Raw genomic sequence first — 6,508 nt, 5'->3', positions numbered from 1 at the left:
ACTGTATCCCATGTGACTTACGACAAAGAAAGGAAAGTATGTCGAATTAATAATAATCTCTCTGTGACCTTCGTCGAAGGGCGTGTCAGAGGTCAAAATTCGAGGAAGGGGGTGGCAATTGGCTGAACCTTGATGTTGGAAGAGTTAGCGAATTTTGCCGCAAAAGAAAACTGAAATGGTTGATGAAAGTAAGAGACTTTTCCCGATTGTTCGTAAGATGACCTTGTTCGGTTTCTTAATCGGTTGCATGTGTACGATAACTACTGCCGTGTTGAGTGGATTGCCAAATGTATAATTACTCGGTCTCTTTCCATCCTTAGGGTAGGAGAGAGGGAGTACTCATAGCCTGGTGAGAGGGGTAATTTTTGACAGGTTAAAATAACATTTGAGTCCATATTATTTGAGTCTTTGTAGCACCCACTTACTAGCCTTTTTAATATACATCTACTGGCAATGAATTCTCTCACAAGCCTCAATGCTTTGTCATATGGCTAAAATGTGAAATTGTCCAATCCATATTAGCAGGAAGAAGCTTCCATATTTGACATTTGTCTAATTTTTTCTCTGAGATTGGTAAGGCCATCTCCATATTAGACACAAAATCACTGTTTCAAAATTAGATCATACAATATATGAGAGTATGACAAGACTCCATATTTTGTTGTTGCTTGACCTAGCTCCATATTTGACACTTCATTTTCCTCCATATTAGACACTTCCTTATCTTTATTTCTTATCGGACGCTTTTTTTCTTCCAGATTAGACACTGATTGTCCTCCATGATATTCTCTTAAAATAACTTCCTCCATATTGGACACCTACCTTTCCTCCATATTGGAAACTTTATCCTTTCTTCATATCCGACACTTATTTTCCCCCATATCAGATGCTAATTGTCCTCTACATTGGACACTTAGCCTTCCTCCATATTGAACATCTAACTTTCCTCCATATTAGACACTAACCTTCCTCTATATTATATACTTGACATTGGACACGACCTTCCATATGGGACACTTGACTTTACTCCGTATCAGGCACTGATCAGCCTCCATATTGGTCACAGGCTTTCCTTGATATTGGACACTTAACTATCCTCCATATTAGACACCAGCCTTCCTTTGTATCATACACTTGACACGACTTCTTCCATATTTGGCACTCAACTTTACTCCAAATCAAGGCACTGATTAACCTCCATATTGGACACTTAACTTTCCTCCGTATTAGACACCAGCCTTCCTTTATATCGTACACTTGACACTGGACACAACATTTTTCCATATTTGACACCTATCTTTACTCCATATCAGGCACTGATTAACCTCCATATAGGACACAGGCCTTCCTCCGCACTAGACACTTAACTTTCCTCCGTATTAGGCACTTTCTTATCTTTCCTCCATATTAGACACTTTCTTATCTTGCTTCCATATTAGACACTGATTCTCTTCTATATTTTATACTCTAAATTGGACTCTGCCTGCTATTTGACACAAACCTCTCGTTAATGACTCCTTTATTGAGAAACATTTCAAATTACATATTTGACACAGGTTACTAAATATTATTCCATAATCAAAGTTATAAGAATACCATATTTGGGTAAACACTGTGTGATTGTATACACATCTTACATAGTTGATCAAAGATACACTCCCTATTTGCAACTATCAGTGTCAAGTAATATTGATTTACATAGAGCGAATAAATTCCAAATTCCTATTTGACGATCCATTATCCGTTCAGATAAACATAAGTATTACATATTTGATCATGACACAAGACTCCATATTGTACACTTTCAATTCTGGCCAGTCACGGCGTTACATTTGAAGTGTGAAGAAACTTAACTCTTCTGTTGTTATCAGTAGCCAGCGTGACGTGACTGTGGGAGAGAGAGAGAGAGGAGAGAGAGAGAGAGAGAGAGAGAGAGAGAGGAGAGAGAGAGAGAGAGAGAGAGAGAGAGAGAGAGAGAGAGAGAGAGAGCAATTAGCAGAAGATGAAAAAGAAGGATGTATTTGGCAGTAATGTTAAGGCTAAAGTATGTTCGCCTTATAATCCATATTAAACGTTAATTTAAAAGGCTGTAGGGGTCGCAACCTCACACCTCCTTCACTAAATAGCGTACTGTAAACCTCAGGGGTGAAATACTCCCTGACGTCACCCCTTCTCCCTTAAAAAGGGGGGAAATAATGGAGTAAAATCTCCCTGAAAATTACTATCTAGCAACTCTTTAGCGTCCATGATCTATTTCAAACCCTTTTTCAGACATTTTGTAGAAACGTTTGATTTTATGAAAACATTATTTTCCCCTACTCTCCCCCCACACACCTTTCCCCACAGTAGATAGTGTGGGGTGTGGAAGGGGGGGGGGGGGAGATTGGCAGATGTGGGTCGAAAAAAACACCTGCTTTGTTCAATTTGAACATCTGCGCAGAGACAATGCTTACCGAGTTATTAATATTATTATTATTATTATTATTATTATTATTATCATACAATCTGTTCTATTAAATGCATTTAGTACGTATTAAATGATTGTATTTAAATTTATACACTAATTGTTGTATTGAAATACAGTCTGTTTAATAAAGACATCGTAGATTATAAATATTAGATACAAAGGTATTTTAAGACTTTGAATTAGAAATAAGAACATTCAGGAAACATATCTCACCTGTTAATAAAAGATCTTAAAATCCCACTTTCGATCAACACTTAAAACACTTAAAAAGTCACTTATTTCACTTAGAAAACTGATTTTTAGAGAAACATTTTATTTGCTAAATTCCTCCAAAAAGTGGGCCATTATTTTTTTTTTCCAATGTATACAAGTATACAGAGAATGAGTACACATTTATATGGCATATACACACGTCATACACATATCATACACATACACAGGGGTGTAAAACACTAGAAATATACATAAATATACACTATGGTAAAGCTCAGTGGGACTGTGTATATTATAAGTCCAGTCGTAGCCTCACCTCGTGTTACACTGACTCAAGTGTAGACTGTGTAGTGTAGCCATGATGGCTAGCGTGTATTGTGAGAGAGAGAGAGAGAGAGGAGAGAGAGGAGAGAGAGAGGAGAGAGAGAGAGAGAGGAGAGAGAGAAAGCGCGCTCTCCTCTATAGACTCGATCACGCAGTTGATCACTAATCCTTTAGATTTAGAACTATTTGTATGCCTATTTGCAGTAACTCTCGTCTGGATTTTTATCTTAAGCCACCCTTTGTTAGTGTATAAGTTTGTGCGCGCTTCACCTCCTTTTTAGCCCTCTACATTAATTTCCAAGGTTAATATATTATGTTCTTGTTATGGGCCTAGTTGTGACTTAGTCTAGCGTGGTTTAAACGTATTGTTGGTGAGCTGATGTGTAAGATTCTCTCTCTCTCTCTCTCTCTCTCTCTCTCTCTCTCTCTCTCAATTAAATGATTTGTTGAAGCATAAAAATAGAAATGTCTTATATTCACGCCATTATGTAACTCTTGCGAAAGTGAAATTTTTGAAGTCTATCTATCTGTCTGTCTTTTTATTTGTCTGTCTATCGGTCTGTCTATTTATCTACATATCTATATTTGACTGTATCTATCTGACTGTCTGTCTATCAATCTATGTCGATCTATTTGTCTGTTTATCTGTCTCTTTTTATCAATCTATGTCATTCTATTTGTCTGTATATCTATCTGTCTCTGTCTATCAATCTATGTCTATTTGTCTGTCTTTCTATCTATCTCTCTCTATCAATCTATGTCTATCTATTTGTCTGTCTATCTGTCTCTGTCTATCAATCTATGTCTATCTTATTTGTCTGTCTATCTATCTGTCTCTTTCTATCTATTTGCCTGTCTATCTATCTATCTGTCTCTTTCTATCAATCTATGTCTATCCATTTCTCCGTCTATCAATCTTTCTGTTTGTCTATCTATCTGTTTGTCTGTCAATGTATCCATCTGTCTATCAATATGTCTATCTATTAATCTATATCTGCCTGTCTGTGTATCAATCTCTCTCTCTCTCTCTCTCTCTCTCTCTCTCTCTCACAGCAACTTGTTATATGATACCCAGAGAGAGAGAGAGAGAGAGAGAGAGAGAGAGAGAGAGAGAGAGAGAGAGAGAGAGAGAGAATTCTCATTACAAAGACGGGTATAAAAAGAGAGATCTCATCGCTTTGCTTTTGTTTGTGTTTGCGCACGCACGGGAGCGCCGCGTGTTGCAAGTCCCTTGGTCATACTTTGGCGATCATGTGCATTGGCTTGGGGAGAGAGAGAGAGAGAGAGAGAGAGAGAGAGAGAGAGAGAGAGAGAGAGAGAGAGAGAGAGAGAGGCAGTGGGTAGATGTGAAATATGTAATTAATTTTTTTTCCCCGTCTGTTTTTGTTAAAATTTTTCGTATTTTTATAATTACGGTTTATTTATATTTTATAATTAACTAAAATAGTAATTTATTATTATATTTATTTATTTTATATAGAAAATTTACGTCATATTTCTTTCCTAAATTGATTTTTACCAACATCGGTCTAAGGAGTAACTCTCCTACTCTCTGCCCACAGGGCGTGGGTCAGTTACTCTCTCTCTCTCTCTCTCTCTCTCTGTTATCTTTACTCTCTATTATCCATTTACCAGTTATCCCTCGGGTGATATTATCCGCTATTCGGACTCGAGTCTCTCTCTCTCTCTCTCTCTCTCTCTCTCTCTCTCTCTCTCCTGAAGGTCATTGCTCTTCCATACCTTATCCTAGACTGCTTTTAATAGCCAAGGCTTCACCCAAGTTAGGACCAGGGAAGGCCAGACCATAGCTAATGACTTATGCACCAGTAAGGGTAGAGCTGGGAGTCATATCCCTACCACCATATCACTAGCGCACAGGGATAGTAAGGTGGTGTTTCCCAGCAAGATCTATCGAGCCTGAGCGGGACAATGCCTTAGAGACTGTCATTGTTCATTATTTTCAATTTCAGTTCCTCCATATACATCTTTTTATATCTTCTAGTTTGCTTTTCTCTCCACCCCCTAATTTCTGCAATCTTTTCTATCCCATCTTTTGATGACAGTTTTTTTTATTTCTAAGTTTCTGTTTTCATTATTTTGACAGAATTCTTCTTGATTTTTTTCTACCTTGTCATTATCTAGATCTCCTACCAATGGGCACTCTTTCTGTAGCACTATTTTTCATGTTATCTGACAGTCTTTCCTAAAATTCTAGGTGCTCATTTGGTCTTCCTTAAGCTTATGTTATCACTGTTCTTTCATTGATTGACTTTGCCTGTACCATCTCTATGGTCATTTCATGCCGGGCTAATATGCCCATCCCTCTCCTGGCAACAGTACCTTCTCGTTTCCATAATTAATAACCAATATTTACTTCTTAACCCTTTTACCCCCCAGGCTATTTGGAAATTTCCAACCCTTAACCCCTAGGGGGTTATTTTTTCTCAGCACATTTTGCAGTATATATTTTTTAAATTGCTCTAACAGCCTTAATTTTTGTCATAGAGAGGTCAGGTTGGTCTCATTCTCTTGGAAAATACCTGAATTTTCTCAAAAAAACTATCAAAAATATATAGCATTTTTTCGCAAGGACGTACCAGTACGTCCATGGGGTAAAGGGATGGCTTTTGTGAAACGTACCAGTACATCCTTTGCGAGTAAAAGGGTTAAAATAATGAAGAAAATTAATAAGTTCGACGGGATGTAGCTGTCTCGGCATCCGTACCTGACACAAGCCGAATCAAAAGTTTATTCTTGTCAGCATATCTTCCCTACTGTTTAAAAGGATTAAAGGTCTCTCATGAATAGCAGAGGCAAGGGATAGTCCAATGTCTTAGAAACCAACCATACATTTAATCAATCCCCAAGCCTCCCTCTCCACCTAAGCTAGGACCAAGGAGGGCCAGGCATTGGGTGCCAATGACTTTGCAGGTAGACTTGAAGGCTCCCATGTACCGTCCATCTCTAGTTTACAATAACAAAAACTTTTTTTGAACTGCGTACAAGTCAAAAACAACGTCCACTACGTTATTCCGTCACTTATGGTGATCCTTCGTATTGTTTTCATTTTTACTGTTCCGTATACCCATACTGATGAAGACGGCTCATTTTCTGCCCCTTTCTATTCTGGGGACTGAGCGGCTCATTTATAGTTACAGCATATAACTCACATGCTGGAAATTTCAGAAATATTGTAAATTCATTATTGTCTGATATGTGGAAAAGAATAAGAAATGTATAGAGATTGTGTCGGGTTGTATATATACAATAAGAAGTTGTGTTTGTGGATAGCATTATTACTGGTACAGGTTTAGAAATATACATAAACATGCGTATGAAAGTCAAAAATGATCATTGATCTGGTTACACTTTGATAACGAGATAGTAAATAATAATAATCGTGCTTCTCTTTTCCGATGACGTGTTAGCCTCTGGCTAGATAGAGGCTTTCAAATCATCCTACTCTTTCCTTTGTTTCAATATTCACAATGATAAGGCAAAAAG

The sequence above is a fragment of the Palaemon carinicauda genome, chromosome 25 (assembly GCF_036898095.1).
Source record: "Palaemon carinicauda isolate YSFRI2023 chromosome 25, ASM3689809v2, whole genome shotgun sequence".
NCBI classification, from domain to species: domain Eukaryota; kingdom Metazoa; phylum Arthropoda; class Malacostraca; order Decapoda; family Palaemonidae; genus Palaemon; species Palaemon carinicauda.
The sequence above is the reverse complement of the archived record's forward strand: the minus strand, read 5'-3'. Positions refer to the sequence as shown.